A 20,274-nucleotide genomic window follows, 5' to 3' on the forward strand; every position below is an offset into this window, starting at 1 on the left:
TAGAGGCTTGGGCCAAAAGAAATCTGATGAGGTTCAACAAGGATAAGTGCAAAGTCCTGCACTTAGGACGGAAGAATCCAATGCACTGCTACAGACTAGGGACTGAGTGGCTAAGCAACAGTTCTGCAGAATAGGACCTAGGGGTTACAGCAGACGAGCAGCTGGATATGAGTCAATAGTGTGCCCTTGTTGCCAAGAAGGCCAACGGCATTTGGGGCTGTATAAGTAGGAGCATTGCCAGTAGATCGAGGGATGTGATCATTCCCTTCTATTCGGCATTGGTGAGGCCTCATCTGGAGTACTGTGTCCAGTTTTGGGCCCCACACTACAAGAAGGATGTGGAAAAATTGGAAAGAGTCCCGTGAAGGGCAACAAAAATGATTAGGGGGCTGGAGCACATGGCTTATGAGGAGAGGCTGTGGGAACTGGGATTATTTAGTCTGCAAAAGAGAAGAATGAGGGGGGATTTGATAGCTGCTTTCAACTACTTGAAAGGGGGTTCCAAAGAGGATGGCTCTAGACTGTTCTCAGTGGTAGCAGATGACAGAACAAGGAGTAATAGTCTCAAGTTGCAGTGGGGGAGGTTTAGGTTGGATATTAGGAAAATCTTTTTCACTAGGAGGATGGTGAAGCACTGGAATGCGTTACCTAGGGAGGTGGTAGAATCTCCTTCCTTAGCGGTTTTTAAGGCCCAGCTTGACAAAGCCCTGTCTGGGATGATTTAGTTGGGGATTGGTCCTGCTTTGAGCAGGGGGTTGGACTAAATGACCTCCTGAGGTCCCTTCCAACCCTGATACTCTATGATTCTAAGATTTGTCCCAAAATTGTTTTTTATAAAAATGGACAATTTATTTTTAAAAGTTTCTGAGGATGTAGAGATGGCATCTCCTTCCTCTGTTCTTACTTGGGAGAACAGAAGTAGCCAAAATGAATATCTGCCCAAGATTAATTTATATCATTAGCCTATTGTCTTTCAAAGTCTCTCCCATGCTCCTTGCTTGAGTAAATAGGTGTATCATGGAATTTATATGGAATAAAAAAAAAACAGTCTCATTTGTCACACATGACCCTTAAAAAATGCTGGACAACTGGAGGTACCAAATTTCCAGATTTGTATCTATATTACCTAGTGTTCCAAATGTATCTTATTGTAAGCTGGTTCCCCTCCAGTGGCTCAGTATACATACTGACTTGGTTTGAGATTGAAAAAAGCTTAGCTATGCCATTTGATTCCCTCTCTTCTTTTTTATATCTCAAGAGGCTACCCATACCCTTAAAGAAAAATCCAATCTTGGCATCTATGTGGGGTATACTACAATATGTTAAGATGATTATAGCATCTGATCTTACTAATTCTCCTCTCATACCACTATGGGATAACCTGTGCCTCAGGATCAAGACCAGTTCCAGGTTTAAGACAATTTGGATAGAAAAAGGATTAACAAACATTAAAGATATAACACAAGCTGCTAGACTGGTCTCCTTCAATTAAATGTGTAACAAATAACAGCTACTGCTGTTTCACAGTTCCTTCTTTCAGTGACTATGCTCAAGTATACATGCACAAATAGGAGATAACTGGTCTGTTTAACTTTCTCTTCTCTAGAAGAACATGTTGAGAAATATGGAAACAACAGTCATTTTTTAGGAATGACTTATAGGTGGCTTAATGCTTTTCAGCACCCTCTCAATTTCAGTTTAAAAGAAAATGGAAAAAAGAACTTAGTTTTACTGTCTCAACAGAAACCTGGGAGGATGTTTGGCTTAATGTTAAAGACACTTCAAGTTCTTTATCCTTGTGATTCTTCCAGAAGAAGATATTAAACAGGTACTACTGGACTCCAGAGCGTTTGTTTAAGACTAGATTGAATCTCCAGCACTCAATGTCCATTGCCAAACAGCCACATGCCACCTTTTTCACATCTTTTATATCTGTCAAAAAATGCATGTGTTCTGGAACACTATAACCAGTGCCTCTCAAAATCTTAACAAGGAGTCTGGTGGCACCTTAAAGACTGACAGATGTATTTGGGCATAAGCTTTCATGGGTAAAAAACACTTCTTCAGATGCATGGCCATGCATCTGAAGAAGCGGTTTTTTACCCACAAAAGCTTATGCCCATATAAATCTGTCAGTCTTTTAGGTGCCACCGGACTCCTTGTTGTTTTTGGGGATACAGACTAACATGGCTACCCCCTGATACTTCTCAAAATCTTTGTGTCACTATTTTCTCTTCTCCAAGCGTGAGTATTTTAGGGGTCTGGATGAGTTGGAATTACACTTAACATTAAGAAATGGATTGCAAACTATTCTAGTGGCCAAAAGAGTATTTTGAGAAAATGGAACTCTGCAATTCTTCCCTCATACACAGACTGACTGAGTGAGCTCTCCACTACTGCATTAATGGAAAAAATTACTCTAACAGAAACACATGGAAAAAAAATACAAGGATGCCTGGTCATACATGAAACTCTTTCATACAATCACAATTTGTATTAATCCCAGATACCTGTAAACTATATTCTCACTTATTTATCTATTGAGCCACTTTTAATGCCCTGTATTACTTTTACGGGTTCTGTTTTTTGCATGTTTTTTCAGGTTTTGCAAATAATGAACATTTTGCTTTATTATTTTGTTATTTCTGCTTCGTGTATAGATTTATATATGTTTTCTTTTGCTATATACATATATTTCACATAAAAACAATAAAGTTAAAAAAAAAGAAAGGGACAAAGGAAGTCTGAGGACTTCCAGTAATACTAAGACAGCTACATCACAGTTTTCTGAATAACCTTCCCTTAAAAAGGCTAGGGCATTAAGTGGTTAGGAAAGATTATTTGGACCTGGACTTAACCAGCACTAGACAAATGGGCAGCCCAATGGTAATTCTGTGCTCACAAACGCAAAGTAATGAACATTGGAAGGAATTATTTAGACTACTCACATATGCCCTACTCCTGGGATTTAAATCAATGTAACCAAAAATGTCCCAGGTATCACCATAAACAACGCAATGGCAGTCATGGCTCAACGGCAGCAGTGATCAAAAAAGGAAACAAGATGTTTGTATGGATCAGTAACGACAGAAAACAGTACTGAAAATATTATAATGCCATTCTATAGATCATTGGTACGTCCCCATCTGGAATGTTGCCTTCAGTACTGGTCATCCTATCTTAAAAAGGATACAACCTACAGAAAACCCAGGGGATTCTGCGACAGAAGATAAAAATTCTTAGAGGGATGGAAAGATGTTGAAAAGATCAAGACAAGTTACTTTAAAGACACGACTCAGAGGGTACATTACAAAGGTACACAGAATGATTAATGTTATAGAGATTTATATTCCTCTTTATCCTTTTTCAAATACAAGAACAAGACGACATTTACGGAACTGAAAACTGATCAAAGGAAATACCCTTGAACACAACACATAATCAATCTGTGGAAATCACTGCCAAGATATCATTGAGACCAAGAGCTCAACAGGATTTTTAAAAGGGTTGAGGATTTATATGGATAATTAGAACCACCACAGTGAGAGGAGAATAAAAGGAGGTAACCCTTCACAAATTTCTGACTGGTGGGAGTTAGGGAGAAACTACTCATAAGGGCTGCTTATCCCACAGTATCCACTACAGAATTCTTGCATCTTCCTCTGCGTCAGAGACAACATACTACTAGATGAGATGCACAGCTGGTCTGATCTGGTATGGCAATTCTTATGTTCCTAGCACTCAAATAGGGTGTTGCCAATCTTTATTAATAATGGTGCTTCATTTTACCCATCAGGAGGTTCAAATAAGAGCTCCCAGCCCTAACTCACCTAACAGGTCTAAAATCTCAGTGAGACTGGCTGAAACCCAACCTGAAAATGTCACCTTTGTTGCTGTGCTGTCAGAATGTGGGCAGTCTTGTGCACACTGTAGATCAAAATCTCCTCCATGTGAGAGACATTTGACTGTTTCCATGTAAAGGCAGCTGTAGTCAGTGTGAGACTCCCAACCAGAACAGCTCTGCTGACTGATGCTGCAGGCTATATGGTTCCATTTCGCTATAAAGTAAGTTTTACTTTGCACTTGAGATAACTAGGTCATAAGAAGAAAAGGAGGACTTGTGGCACCTTAGAGACTAACCAATTTATCTGAGCATGAGCTTTCGTGAGCTACAGCTCACTTCATCAGATGCATAAGGTCATAAGGTTTGTTGTAAAAAACCATGGGGTTGCATGTGCCTCTGAGTTCTCAGAATATAGACTCTGTGCAATGCTGACAGTCATAGGTGTGAACCACAGGTTTCAGCTTTAAATTGCCCTGAGATTCTCAGAAAGTGGAGTCGATAGGGTTAGTGGTAGTGGTGCATAAGTGCTATTTACTGGTGTGCTACTTACTGGTCAGTTTAATTTCCAAATGAAATACAGAGAGCATATACCAGAGGAATGGGTGTACATATCTGGAGATGAGGTGCATCTACTAGAGTTCAGTTCAACGCGCATGGCCTGATGTCAGGTCACTCTGCCTTCTCCAGTCAGAGCCACCTGCACATGCAGCTAGCACAAGTCCTTAACTGGGAGGACAATCTATCATTCCATAAAGCACGTCCCTTGAATTAATTGAAGGGACAACAGCATCTAAAACCCTGCTACCCAGCACCAAGGAGCTGGTGAACAGCAACTGGACATCACAAAAGCAACCACCTTTTCAGACACACACAGGAAATGGTGAAGCTAACGGTACAACACAGGCATGTAGCTCTGGTCTGCTGGAAACAGACCTTTACTGCCCTTAACTAGAAGAGATCCAAGAATCATAGAACTGTTAGGCTGGAAAGGACCTCAAGAGGTCACCTAGTCCATCCCCCCATGCGGAGGTGGCTAGTGTATAAACATAAGCTGCCTGGCCACTGTATTTCTACTGCAGGTCTGTCCACACTCTCCAGCATGAGAGTCAAATACATTATCCCCAAAAGCCGAGGGGCTCCAAATCAATGCTCGTGAGTAGATTCTCTGGCCTCTTCTGCTCTCATTGAACCGCTCAGACAGTAGCCATTGGAGTAGAAATGATCCACAAGCCCCTGCTGAGTGCAGCTGCTTAGCCGCTCCCCCAGCTGGCCATTTGCTACATACCAGGGAAGGGAGACTAGTTTTAGTTGCTACATTATCTGCTTTGCTACTAGTAATCCCCAGCAGGCACAGAGCCAGCATATTCAGCTCCTATGCCTCCCTCCCCACAGTTCCTCTGGCACAGGAGGAATGTCAGGGTGCAGAGGGGCAGGTTGAGTGTAAGCATGGGGTAGTGGCTGGTGTACACAGTGCTGCAGCTATTGTATGGTTTCTTGGGGACCCTTGACAGTTGATGCAAGTTAGATCATGGAACTCCTGTTGTTGGTTCTCAGCTTTCCCTCCTGGCCTGCCCTGGGTGCTGTCTGGGGTAAATAAGCTGTCCTTTATGGGTGTTCACCTAAGCAAAGCCTTCTGAGTGTCTGCCCTGTTCACCTAGGCTCCCCCAGACCAGTAGCAGTGTATGCAATGAAGCCAGAGCTACTCTCTCTTCCCCTTTGATGCAGCAGGTGGCCAGAGAGGGCAGCTGCAGTAGGAGTGGGACATCGGCTGCTCACAATAAATCTTTGGGGTTGCATGAGCCGCAGTGGGAGGTGCTTTTCATAGATTATAAAGCTAGAAGGGCCCATTGTGCTCATGTGTAGAACACAAGCCATAGGATTTCCCTGAATTAATTCCTGTTTGAACTACGGCAGATCTTTTAGAGGATCCATACACCTTTCTGTAGTGACTACGGCTGAGTTACCAAAAAAAAAAAAAAAAAGTCACAGGATGTAGCTGGAAGCATACCTTCAATGGCCACAGGTTGGACACCCCTTTTCCAGTGCTTCCTTTTGCTTCATTTCCCTCAAGCTAAAACAAAGTGATTCCTGCCATGCAGGCAGAAGATCTTAGCTATTTACTAATACATTATTTCAGAAAGGCTTGACTGGAGAGGGTTAATAGATTTTAAAAGTCAGAAGGGGCCATTATGACTATCTTAGTCTGGCCTCTTTCAAAACACTGTCCCGAGAATTTCACGCAGTGCTTCCCGTATCCAGCCCAATAAGGTAGTTGAAAAACAGCTTATATTTTAGAAAGACACCCAATGTAGATTTAAAGACTCCAAGTGACAGAAAATCTATAGAAAGCCTTTGTATTCTGGGCCAATTATCAATTAACTGTTATCATTGTGCATTTTATTCCCAATTTAATTATTGCTGATTTCAACTTCCAGCCACTGGATTGTGTTACAATGATAAAGCCCTTTGAATATGTTTCACTAAATGTTGTGTTTCATAATAATAATGATCCTTTTATATTTTACAAAACAAAAGCAATAGGCCAGATTCTGAACTCAGTGACACCACGGTAAATCTGGAATAAACTCATTGCCCGCAGTGATTTCAATTTTACATTGGTACGGCTGAGACCAGCTTCTGCCCCAAATACACAGATGTAAGCCATGCAGCTCTATAGGAGAGCAATAGTTCAGATTTTTATGCTCTTCACAGGTCTTCTGCTTTATTGTGTTGACATTCTGAGCAGCTCAGTATAGAGGGATTCAGCTGTAAAGTGCAGCACTTTGAGGAACAAATGAAAGAGATTTGGAAGTGTTTTGTATGTCTGAACCCAGCTCTGCACATTGCTTGTCTGATATGTGATTGGCTAATGATTCTATGATGTCAAGAAGGAGCGGCTGACTGAGGGATCGCAGGTTTGGCAACTTGGAGACCTTCAGGGAAAACAAAAACAAACAGAAAAACACACAAAAAAGAAAAAAATTAAAACCATATTTTAAATATCACTGTTTAATCCCAACAGACCCATAGTAGACATATACAGGTTAGTGAAATCCAGTGATATTCCATTGTGTGGATATTGTCATGTTACTAGTAAAATGACAAGCACACAGAACCAAGATGCAAAGTTCCATGAAAATCACTACAACTGTGGTTTCTATGTAAAATAATAATTCTCCTTCCTTGTCTTCTGGTTTTAGACTGCCTTTGCTGTGGGGTGGAGTTGAAGGTATGTCAGGAAATCTGACACGAGAATGACAATAATTATTCATAATAATGATTCCATAATTAATATACAAGGTGCAAACTAGTTTAGGCTAAAACATATCTTAGGCTCTTAACTAGCTTTGAAATTCATGCCGTTTGTATTTCTGCTGACATTAAGATCCACTGGAACTGGTAGCTCAGGATTTGTGCAAATAATCTATCTACTCTAAAGGAGTACTTGTGGCACCTTAGAGACTAACAAATTTATTTGAGCATAATAAATATTCCTGAGCTACAATTCACTTCATTGGATGCATGCAGTGAGATGAATTGAGCTGTAGCTCATGAAAGCTTATGCTCAAATAAATTTGTTAGTCTATAAGGTGCCACAAGTACTCCTTTTCTTTTTGCGGAAATGGACTAACACGGCTGCTACTCTGAAATCTATCTACTTTGTTATGGTGTGCCCTGAGAAGTAGCTCAAAGTACTGCTCTATTTAGTGCACATAATATTTTTGCCTGGATCTTTCAAGCAGTTAAAGAATGCCATGAGAACTAATAATCAACACGTGCACTGAAGGTCTTAGCTAATCAACTGCTCTATAATAATGTTTATTTTCTGACAGCATCAGACTGAACGGAGAATTCACACAAACCCAAGTTTTCTCTGAAGAGCCATTTTCTGACCTTGAGAAACATCCGTATTTTACCTCATATTTTAGCCCAATCAATGGAGAATATTTGGATATCTTTTTTAAATTACTTAATAATATTTCCTCCTATCTTTGTAGGTCCAGTGTCTGTAGTGAAGAAACAAAGGCATTTTGTGCCTCTAGTATAAGAGTGAAATGAAGCAGATGAATCAGGCCACTTCTGGAAAGAAATCAGTACACAAAGTTATCTGTCTAAAATAAGGGGGAATAGACAATGTGCAGGGGATGGAGGGGTAGATTCCATTAACATTAGTGGGAATTAGGCACCTGCACTGAAGAGCATATTGCATTGAGATAGGATTAAGACCAAGGGCAAAGACACAGAATTATTGCAGAGTATAAACAAAAAAGATTTTTATTAGGCATTTGTATAAACCTAACACACACTGGGAGACTAATGTATAACCTTGCCCAAAGTATTACAACAATATAGTCAGCTCTCCGGTTAATATTCTCCTCTGATATTCTGAATAGGGAACAGCAACCTTTAACGAGTCAACAGAGCTGAAGGAGACTGTAATGGCCGCACGTTCATATAGTGCTGGGCAAAAAGTTACATACCAAAATCTCCAAAACACAACATAAACATTACAGCATTTGGATTTCTTGAAAGCTGCAGGTATTCTCCTACCCTAACACTCAGTCTTTCAATGATAATTTGATGAGCCTGTCCCTAGAATCACAGTTTTTAAATTACAAAACCAGAGTTAAAAGAAAAAAATTAGCAACGACAGAAATTTAACAAAATGTCAGAGCCTCAAACATTTTCTGAAATGTTGCATTTTGTTCATTTTTCTGGCCACAGTGCAACATTGCACTCAACATTAGTTTCAAGTTGTTACTGATCAGGTCTACCACAAGGAAGTCAAAACTAGAGCCCTGCAAATCTGTGGATATCTGCTTTATATCCACTTTATATTCGCGGACTATGTTCGCAGATTGTGCATCAGATGCAGATGCAAATTTTGTATCTGCGCAGGGCTCTAGTCAAGACCATGACACTGTATTAAAATAAGACAATTTGCACAGCAGTAAATGCAGCCGGACACTCTATGACTGCCAGAGCCCATCTGTATAATCTCATTTCCAAATGGAAATGCAGAATATGGAATGCTGAATCCATTAGGTTAATTCTAGCATAGATTACATCTTTCCAGATTCTTCAGTATTTCTGTATTCTTTTCAGAGATTGTACATTTTAAATATTACTTGTATGCAGTGGTCAATTGTGTCATTTTTGTCTTTTGTTTTTACCTGATGTAGTTCAGTTTTTTGAATGGAAAGAATGCAAAGATGATAGAAACAAACAACCTCCCCCTTATTTTGGGCCTGACAGTACCTAGGTAGGTGTGCAAGCGAGGTGCGCTTAGTGGACAGAAGGGACAGCCCAAGTGTTATGGTGCCAGACTCACGTTCAGCTCCCTGTTTGGCTACAGATCAATATGTGACTGTGGGTAAGTCCCTCAGGGCCAGATTTCCAAAGACATTTACGTACCTAAAGATGCATGTAGACATCTAGAGCTAGAGCGCCACAAAGGGACTTTGGTGCCTCACTGCCATTCTAGGGGCTTAAATAAAATATGCGAGTGCCGTTGAGTTTCTTAACCCTCTACTCAGCTGCTGGCCAAAGTCCATAGCTACCTACGTTTTTGCTAATAAAATTCCCTAGCTGCCTAAGTTTCTGCCAATGGCATTTTCAAAAGCACCTAAATCGATTTGGTGCCATTCACTTCAATGGGAGCTAGACGTGTAACACGCTCAGGCACATCTGAAAATCCCATTCAGTGTCTATCTGCACCTTGGGCACCTAAATACCTTTATATATCTGGTCCTTAGTCTCTTGGGGACAGATTGACAAAGGGACTTTTAGGCACACTGCCTCCCAGTAGAATTCTTAGTCTTGAGTCAGGCGCCCAGGCTCACTATACAATGCCTGGGGAGAGATACAGCTGAGCAAGGAGCCTTGCTAAGCTAGTCAGCAGAAAAAGCCGAGGCAGTTAAATGCCTAGCTCTGGGCTCGAGGGGGGGTGCCTAGCTGCATTTGGGATTCTCAGCTGTGAACCCTCTCTTGCAGCCAGGTGTCTTAGCTAGGCAAACCCCTTCTCAAGAAAAAGGAGCAAGAGAAACTAACCATAGCTGCCCACTGGCTGTGGCACTCAGCCCTGATGCAGGAGACCAGTTTTCAAACTGCCCTTATGCTTGATTCAGAGCAGGTTTGTGATCTTGATTTTCCCACATGCCAGGTGAGGTTATTCTGGGATAATTGTGCTACAGCCTCTCCCATTGGAATAAATATAAATAATGAAATATAAATTGGAACAGGGACTTGTCCCAGGTCAGTGCCTTAGCCACTGTGCTACAGTCAAGCTCTTCCCTGCTCTTTCTGCTCCAACGAATAGTTAATTATTTAATACAAAGTGGAACAGCTTTAACAGGAGACACTAAGCAAGCTCCATCCAAGAGCAGGCAATACCTGAAGGATTACGACACGCTCCTTGCACGTGTGGGGCCTGGATTCAAGTCCCTGATCAAAATCAGGCAGCGCAACGATTTGAAAACAAGTCTTCTCTATCCCAACTGAGTGCTCCTGTCATAAATATAAAGGGAAGGGTAATCACCTTTCTGTATACAGTGCTATAAAATCCCTCCTGGCCAGAGGCAAAGTCCTTTTACCTGTAAAGGATTAAGAAGCTCAGGTAACCTGGCTGGCACCTGACCCAAAATGACCAATGAGGGGACAAGATACTTTCAAATTTGGGGGGAGGAAAGGCTTTTGTCTGTCTGTGTGATACCTTTGCTGGGAACAGATCAAGGATGCAAGCCCTCCAACTCCTGTAAAAGTTAGTAAGTAATCTAGCTAGAAAATGCGCTAGGTTTTCTCTGTTTTGGCTTGTGAAATTCGCTGTGCTGGAGAAAATGTGTATTCCTGTTTTTGTGTCTTTTTGTAGCTTAAGGTTTTGCCTAGAGGGATTCTTTATGTTTTGAATCTGATTACCTTGTAAAGTATTTACCATCCTGATTTTACAGAGGTGATTCTTTTACCTTTTCTTTAAATAAAATTCTTCTTCTAAGAACCTGATTGATTTTTCATTGTTTTTAAGATCCAAGGGTTTGGGTCTGTGTTCACCTGTACCAGTTGGTGAGGATATTATCATCAAGCCTTCCCCAGGGAAGGGGGTGTAGGGCTTGGGGGAATAGGACTCCAAGTGGTCCTTTCCCTGCTCTTTGTCTAAATCACTTGGTGGTGGCAGCATACTGTTCAAGGACAAGGCGGAAATTGTGCCTTGGGAAAGTTTTTAACTTAAGTTGGTAGAAATAACCTTAGGGGGTCTTTCATGCGGGTCCCCACATCCGTACCCTAGAGTTCAGAGTTGGGAAGGAACCCTGACAACTCCCAATTCTGGGCATTGGGTACATGCCCCCAGAGTTACAAATGTCCTTTGTGCAGCTTAGACATGCTCAGAGCCTGCCTACCAGATTGGAGAACGCCTCATTTGTGAATCCATCAGGGTTTAAGTGTGAGAGAGGGCTCTGAGCAGCTTGGTGATTTCAGTGGTTTTGTGCATGCCTTCTGGCAGAAACTTAAGTGCCTTCAGTGTTAGGAAGTAGCTGAGTCGGGGTTGATGATCTCACTGGTACCTAAAAGTTGGACGTTGCCATCTGTAGTGGGAGTTACATGTTTAATTCCCTTTGTGGATCTAGCTCTCTGTGCCCTAGTTTCCCATCTATGAACTGGAGTTTACAGTGCTTCCTTACGTTGGGAATGTTGTGAGGATAAATACAGTAAAGACTGTTAGGAGCTCAGATACTAACATGACAGGAGCCATATAAATATGCCAGATTAGACATGTTGGCATTTTTTGGTCTGCGAGAGACAGTGGGAATTGCAGCCTATGATGTACATGGTTTGCAATGTCTCATGTGACTGAATAGTCCAATCTGAGATTTGCATAATCTTTGGCAGTTATTGCAAATGTCTGTATCTTGGTTGGGAACTGCTTGCTTCCTAAAGGCTCTTTTCTCTTCAAGCTGTAGGAGCCAGCTTCTGTCATGGACTTTGATACCCTGATGGAGACGATGGAGCCACGTGTTACCATCACTTGCCAAGACTTCTCACTGGCCAGGATCTTGCTTGCACGTGTCTTTATAGCGAAGCTTGGGACATCCTCTTGTTCTTGTTCCCTCCAACAGCTCCCCGTATAGCATGTCCTTGGGTATGCGTCCATTTTCCAACCTACTCAGATGGCCCAACCAGCACAATTGTCTTTGCTTGAGCAGGGCTGTTATACTTGGTAACTTTGCCCTTTGAAGAACCTCTGCATTGGAGACTTTATCTTGCTATTTGGTGTTGAGTATGCGGCGTAAACAGTGGAGGTGGAAACTGTTTAACCTTTTCTCCTGATGAGCATAAGTTGTCCATGTTTCCCCACCATACATGAGCGTGCTGAGGATGCAGGCTTAGTACACTAGCATTTTGGTCTTGATGGTAAGCTTTGAGTTGTTTCATGCTCTTTTAGTTAGTCTGCTAAAGGTGGTGGCTGCCTTTCCAATGTGAACATTTAGTTCTTCATCCAGTGAGAGGTTGGTGGTCACTGTAGAACCTAAATAGCTGAACTTTTGGACTACTTCTAGCTGATTTGCATTTAAGGTAATTGAAGGATCCTGTGGAACCCCCTGTCCTAATACAACTGTTTTCTTGATGCTGATAGTGAGAGCAAATGCCTGAGAGGCACTTGAAAGGAGGTCCATGAATCCTCGTAGTAGATCTTCACTGTGGGCTATGAGGGCATCATCATCAGTGAATAAAAATTCCTTGATTAGCACCTTTTTGACTTTGGTCTTCGACAAGTCGGGACAGGTGGAAGAGTTTGGCATCTGATCTTGTGTGGAGATACACTCCATCTTTCATGTCCTTAAACACGCCATTCAAGAGTACCGAGAAGAAGATTCCAAAGAGTGTAGGGGCAAGAACGCATCCTTGCTTCACTCTGCTTTTCATCTCAAAACTGTCCAAAGTGGACCCTTCAAACTGGACAGCTGCTCTCATGTTGTTGTGGAATGAACATATAAGACTTAACAGGTGTGCATCCTATCTTTTCTAGGATTGCAAATAGACCTACTCTGCTGCCTGTGTTGAATGCTTTGGTTAGGTCCACAAAGGTGATGTACAATGGTCGGTTTTGCTCTCTGCAGAGAAAATATCATGTCTACAGTTGATCTTCCATCCCTGAATCCACACTGTGATTCAGGGTAGACACAATTCGCCAGCTGTTGTAGGCACACTAAGATGACTTTTGTGAAAGCTTTTCCTGCTACACTTAGTAACGAGATACCTCTGTTGCACCACACTTTTCACCTTTATTTTTATACAAAGTGATGATTTTTGTGTCGCGCATCTCTTGTGGTACCTCACCCTTTTTTCAGCATTTAAGTAGCAGCTGATGAAGATAGGGTAATAGGCTGTCTTTCCCAGACTTGAGGATTTCCGCTGGGATGCCATCTTTTCCAGGAGCCTTGCCACTTGATAGCAAATCCATGGCCTTGCTTAGTTCTTCTACAGTGGGCTCCACATCTAGCTCTGGCATGACCTGTAGAGTTGGTATTTGGTCCAGTGATTCGCTGGTGATGTTTCTTTCTTGTGCATATAGCTATGAATAGTGTACAAGCCAACGACACAAGTGCTTGCTTTTATCTGTAATGATTTTGCCGCTGTGCAATTTGAGAGGGGCAACCTTGTTGACAGTGGGACCTAGAACTTTCTTCAGGCCATCATACATGACTTTGAGGTTTCCTGTGTCTGAGGTTGTCTGTATCTCTTCACGGATCTTGATCCAGTAATGATTTGCACAGTGTCTGCTTGCTCACTGCACCTCAGTTTTTGCATATTGAAGTCTCACTTTGGCGCTCTCTGTTGGCTTCTTGTTCAGTTCCAGATAGGCTGTGTTCTTAATGTTGATGAGAGATAATAGTTCCACTTCATTTTCTTCAAACCAGTCCTTTTTTGATGTTCTCTTCCCCCCGAATGTAGCTCAAGTTGTTTCATGGATTGTTGTTCTTAAATCTTGCCCAAATTGCTCTGCACTCTCTGTTAATGATTTTCCATGTATGCTAAGTTCAAAAGCATTCACAAACTCCTGGCATTTCCTCTGTTTTTTGGTGTTAATAGCATTGATTTTGGGCTTGCTCCTAGGTTTTGCTCTACGTAGTTTCTTGGCTGTAATCTTCACTTTGCCAATAATCAAGGAGTGGTCAATGTCACAATCAGCACTGTGGAACGTGTGAGTGTTCTCCACTAAGGGTAGGTCTTTCCTCCTGACGATAACAAGGTCTAATCGGTGCCAGTGGCCTGATCATGGATGTCGCCATGATGCTTTGTGGTGATCTTTTCCTGTAAAATATGAATTGGAAATACACATTTGGTTTTGGGCGCAGAATTCAAGAACTTGTTGGCCATTCTCATTCATCTTGCCAATGCCAAAATGTCCCAGGCAATCTGGCCATGAGTAGTTGTCTGCACCGACTCTTGCATTAAAGTCACCAAGGAGGAAAAGTTGCTCAGTTGATGGTATTCTTTTGATGACTTGATGCAAAGAGTTGTAAAATGTATCCTTCTCCTCGGGGATAGATTTGAGTGCTGGTGCATAGGCACTAAAGATGTTCACAGAGCCGATGGTCGTCTGAAGTTTAAGTGAGATGATACGCTCTGATTTCCCAATGGGTGTCTCTAGAGCTTTACCCACTTGTTTTTCACAGCGAAACTGACACCATGAAGAGTATTTTCTTCACTGCTTTTACCTTGCCAAAAGAAGGTGTAACTGGCCTCTTGGACAGAACCAGCATCTGCAAGTCTTGTTTCCTGAAGTGCTGTAATGTCAACATTGAGTTTGTACAGCTCATGGTCTAGCAAAGCTGACTTCCGTATACTGCTTGTGTATTGTAGGTCATCATCGCCTGTCAATCCTGGACACATGGTCCTGACATTCCAGCTCCCAAGGCAGAAAGTTCTTGGTTTCTTATTTTTGCCAGGTGCCAGATTTCCATCTGCCTTTCAACTTTTTGTCTAGCACCACGCACCTCAGGACGTGGACAGACCATGGCGGGCCAGCACCTAACTTTCTGGGGGCTGCCTGGCTTTGTGGTGGGTGGTGGCTGACCAATGGAATGCAGTGATTCTTCCCATCATCGAAGGTGACTCTTGGAACCCTCTATGCCAATCAAGTAAGAGCTTTTTACCCATAACTGTCACCTTCTGTGTTGTGTCCAGGTTGCCAGCAAGGATGGAGTGTCCTCTCCGTGTGATGTGGCTGCAATAGCTTGGGTAGTTGATATGGAGACACTGCTTTGCCCATGTGTCAGCATCCCCCTTCACTGGTTTGAACCAAAGGAAGGACGGGAGTGGATACACTTGGACTCAACTATGCTGCAGGAATTGCCAGTGCAGAAGAGATCTTCCATCTGCCTGGCTTTCAGGGCTCCACTCCCAATGTGCATTACTTTACATTTATCCACATTAAATTTCATTTGCCATTTTGTTGCCCAATCACTTAGTTTTGTGAGATCTTTTTGAAGTTCTTCACAGTTTGCTTTGGTCTTAACTATCTTGCGCAGTTTAGTACCATCTGCAAACTTTGCAATCTCACTCTTTACCCCCTTCTCCAGATCATTTATGAATAAGTTGAATAGGATTGGTCCTAGGATTGACCCTTGGAGAACACCACTAGTTACCCCTCTCCATTCTGAAAATTTACTATTTATTCCTACCCTTTGTTCCCTGTCTTTTAACCAGTTCTCAATCCATGGAAGGATCTTCCCTCTTATCCCATGACAACTTAATTTACGGAAGGGCCGTTGGTGAGGGACCTTGTCAAAGGGTTTCTGGAAATCTAAGTATACTATGTCCACTGGATCCCCCTTGTCCACATGTTTGTTGACCCCTTCAAAGAACACTAATAGATTAATAAGATCTCCCTTTACAGAAACCACGTTGACTTTTGCACAACAATTTATATTCTTCTATGTGCCTGACTATTTTATTCTTTACTATTGTTTCAACTAATTTGCCCGGTACTAACGTTAGACTTACTGGTCTGTAATTGCGGGGATCACCTCTAGAGCCCTTTTTTAAATATTGGCGTTACATTAGCTTTCTTCCAGTCACTGGGTACAGAAGCTGATTTAAAGGACAGGTTACAAACCATAGTTAATAGTTCCGCAATTTCACTTTTGAGTTCTTTCATAACACTTGAGTGAATGCCATCTGGTCCCAGTGACTTGTTACTGTGAAGTTTATCAATTGATTCCAAAACCTCCTCTAATGACACTTTAAACTGTGAGAATTCCTCAGATTTGTCACCTACAAAGGACAGCTCAGGTTTGGGAATCTCTCTAACATCCTCAGCCGTGAAGACTGAAGCAAAGAATTCATTTAGTTTCGCTGCAATTACTTTATCGTCTTTAAGTGCTCCTTTTTCAACTCGATCGTCCAGGGGCCCCACTGGTTGTTAGCAGGCTTCCTGCTTCTGATGTACTTAAAAAACATTTTATTACCACCTTTTGAGTTTTTGGCTAACTGTTCTTCAAAAACTCCTTTTTGGCTTTTCTTATTACATTTTTACACTTAATTTGGTAGTGTTTATGCTCCTTTCTATTTACCTCACTAGGATTTGACTTCCCCTTTTTAAAAAATGCCTTTTTATCTCTCGCTGATTCTTTTACATGGTTGTTAAGCCATGGTGGCTCTTTTTTAGTTCTTTTACTGTGTTTTTTAATTTGGGGTATACATTTAAGTTGAGCCCCTATGATGGTGTCTTTGAAAAGTGTCCATGCAGCTTGCAGGGATTTCACTCTAGTCACTGTACCTTTTAATTTCTGTTTAACTAACCTCCTCATTTTTGCATAGTTCCCCTTTCTGAAATTAAATGCCACAGCGTTGGGCTGCTGAGGTGTTCTTCCCACCACAGGGATGTTAAATGTTGTTATATTATGGTCACTATTTCCAAGTGGGCCTGTTATAGCTACCTCTTGGACCAGATCCTGCACTCTACTCACGACTAAATCAAGAACTGCCTCTCCCCTTGTGGGTTCCTGTACCAGCTGCTCCAAGAAGCAGTCATTTAAAGTATCGAGAAATGTTGTCTCTGCATATCAAGTGGAGTGCCCCAAGGGTCGGTCCTGGGGCCGGTTTTGTTCAATATCTTCATAAATGATCTGGAGGATGGTGTGGATTGCACTCTCAGCAAATTTGCGGATGATACTAAACTGGGAGGAGTGGTAGATACGCTGGAGGGGAGGGATAGGATACAGAAGGACCTAGACAAATTGGAGGACTGGGCCAAAAGAAATCTGATGAGGTTCAATAAGGATAAGTGCAGGGTCCTGCACTTAGGATGGAAGAATCCAATGCACCGCTACAGACTAGGGACCGAATGGCTAGGCAGCAGTTCTGCGGAAAAGGACCTAGGGGTGACAGTGGATGAGAAGCTGGATATGAGTCAGCAGTGTGCCCTTGTTGCCAAGAAGGCCAATGGCATTTTGGGATGTATAAGTAGGGGCATAGCGAGCAGATCGAGGGACGTGATCGTTCCCCTCTATTCGACATTGGTGAGGCCTCATCTGGAGTACTGTGTCCAGTTTTGGGCCCCACACTACAAGAAGGATGTGGATAAATTGGAGAGAATCCAGCGAAGGGCAACAAAAATGATTAGGGGACTGGAACACATGAGTTATGAGGAGAGGCTGAGGGAGCTGGGATTGTTTAGCCTGCAGAAGAGAAGAATGAGGGGGGATTTGATAGCTGCTTTCAACTACCTGAAAGGGGGTTCCAAAGAGGATGGCTCTAGACTGTTCTCAATGGTAGCAGATGACAGAACGAGGAGTAATGGTCTCAAGTTGCAGTGGGGGAGGTTTAGATTGGATATTAGGAAAAACTTTTTCACTAAGAGGGTGGTGAAACACTGGAATGCGTTACCTAGGGCGGTGGTAGAATCTCCTTCCTTAGAGGTTTTTAAGGTCAGGCTTGACAAAGCCCTGGCTGGGATGATTTAACTGGGAATTGGTCCTGCTTCGAGCAGGGGGTTGGACTAGATGACCTTCAGGGGTCCCTTCCAACCCTGATATTCTATGATTCTATGATTTCGTCCTGAGGTGACATGTACCCAGTCAATATGGGGATAATTGAAATCCCTCACTATTATTGAGTTCTTTATTTTGATAGCCTCTCTAATCTCCCTTAGCATTTCATCGTCATTGTCACTGTCCTGATCAGGTGGTTGATAATAGAGCCTTACTGTTATATTCTTCTTAAAGCATGGAATTACTATCCACAGAGATTCTATGGAACATGTGGATTCATTTAAGATTTTTATTTCATTTGATTCTACATCTGGGATGTGCGAAACCTAGGGTCAGTTCCCCCTTCAGGCAGAAGGGGAGAAAGGATTTGAACAAGGATCTCCCAACTCTCAGGTGCAGGCTCTAAATACTGGGCTAAGGGACATTTTTATGTGTGCCTTCCTCAGTCTCTCCTAATAAAGCTATTCCACTCTGGCTAAACAATTAAAGAACCACTAGAGCATGGGTCACCTCCCCAGTGAGTGCCCTCCCACTAGGCTACACTCCCTGGCCAATGACTCTTACATTAAGGTAACTCACAAGCCTTTCACAACTCTTGTATTGCTGCACACTCCCCTCCAGGCAGTGCATCACCCATTAGCAGATGCAGCATACTCCTCCCATTGTGTCCAGCCATCTCTGCTGCCCTTGCTCTTTACCCAGTGCCCAGACTCAAGATCTAGGTAGGTAATGCATGACTTGCATGGGTTGGGGCATTATGCTCCCTTACTCCGCCCGTAGCGCCAACTCTCAGGATGTTATTATGAAGTCTGTAAAGGGAATCGAGGGATGAGGTAACAAGCAGCAAGAATGTGTACTGAAGAATAGCATGCTTGTTAGCTCCATGAGTTCTTTTTCAGGAAATGTGACCCTGGACTTCAGAAAAGCAGACTTTGACTCCCTCAGGGAACTCATGGGCAGGATCCCCTGGGAGAACAACGTGAGAGGGAAAGGAGTCCAGGAGAGCTGGCTGTATTTTAAAGAATCCTTATTGAGGTTACAGCAACAAACCATTCTGATGTGTAGAAAGAATAGTAAATATGACAGGCGACCAGCTTGGCTTAACAGTGAAATCCTTGCTTATCTTAAATACAAAAAAGCAGCTTACAAGAAGTGGAAGATTGGACAAATGACCAGGGAAGAGTATAAAGATATTGCTCGGGCATGGAGGAGTGAAATCAGGAAGGCCAAATCACACTTGGAGTTGCAGCTAGCAAGAGATGTTAAGAGTAACAAGAAGGGTTTCTTTAGGTATGTTAGCAACAAGAAGAAAGTCAAGGAAAATGTGGGCCCCTTACTGAATGAGGGAGGCAACCTAGTGAGAGGATGTGGAAAAAGCTAATGTACTCAATGCTTTTTTTGCCTCTGTCTTCACGAACAAGGTCAGCTCCCAGACTACTGCATTGGGCAGCACAGCATGGGGAGGAGGTAACCAGCCCTCTGTGGAGAAAGAAATGGTTCGGGACTATTTAGAAATGCTGGACGGGCACAAGTCCATGGGGCCAGATGCGCTGCATCCGCGAGTGCTAAAGGAGTTGGTAGATGTGATTGCAGAGCCATTGGCCATTATCTTTGAAAACTCATGGCGATCCGGGGAATTCCCGGATGACTAGAAAAAGGCTAATGTAGTGCCCATCTTTAAAAAAGGGAAGAAGGAGGATCCTGAGAACTACAGGCCAGTCAGCCTCACCTAGGTCCCTGGAAAAATCATGGAGCAGGTCCTCAAGGAATCAATTCTGAAGTACTTAGAAGAGAGGAAAGTGATCAGGAAGAGTTAGCATGGATTCACCAAGGGCAAGTCATGCCTGACTCATCTAATTGCCTTCTATGATGAGATAACTGGTTCTGTGGATGAAGGGAAAGCAGTGGACGTGTTGTTCCTTGACTTTACCAAAGCTTTTGACACTGTCTCCCACAGTATTCTTGCCAGCAAGTTAAAGCAGTATGGGCTGGATGAATGCACTATAAGGTGGGTAGAAAGTTGGCTAGATTGTCGGGCTCAACGCGTAGTGATCAATGGCTCCATGTCTAGTTGGCAGCCGGTATCAAGTGGACTGCCCCAAGGGTCGGTCCTGGGGCCGGTTTTGTTCAATATCTTCATAAATGATCTGGAGGATGGCATGGATTGCACCCTCAGCAAGTTTGCAGACGACACTAAAGGGGGAGGAGTGGCAGATACGCTGGAGGGTAGGGACAGGATACAGAGGGATCTAGACAAATTGGACGATTGGGCCAAAAGAAATTTGATGAGGTTCAACAAGGACAAGTGCAGAGTCCTGCACTTAGGACGGAAGAATCCAATGCACCGCTACAGACTTGGGACAGAATGGTTAGGCAGCAGTTCTGCAGAAAAGGACCTAGGGGTTACAGTGGACGAGAAGCTGGATATGAGTCAACAGT

General features: G+C 42.7%; 1 pseudogene across 1 annotated transcript in view; it reads right to left on the reverse strand.

The window, feature by feature from the left end:
- Nucleotides 1-6,057: 6,057 nt before the first annotated feature.
- Nucleotides 6,058-20,274, reverse strand: part of LOC311532968 (leucine-zipper-like transcriptional regulator 1) — a 116,590-nt pseudogene continuing 102,373 nt past the window's right edge. Inside the window, exon 10 of the transcript in view lies at nt 6,058-6,777. The product of the transcript in view is annotated as a leucine-zipper-like transcriptional regulator 1 (transcript). The remainder of the gene's footprint in view (nt 6,778-20,274) is intronic.

Source organism: Lepidochelys olivacea (genome assembly GCF_965140295.1).
Source record: "Lepidochelys olivacea isolate rLepOli2 genome assembly, chromosome: 18".
Lineage (NCBI taxonomy): Eukaryota > Metazoa > Chordata > Testudines > Cheloniidae > Lepidochelys > Lepidochelys olivacea.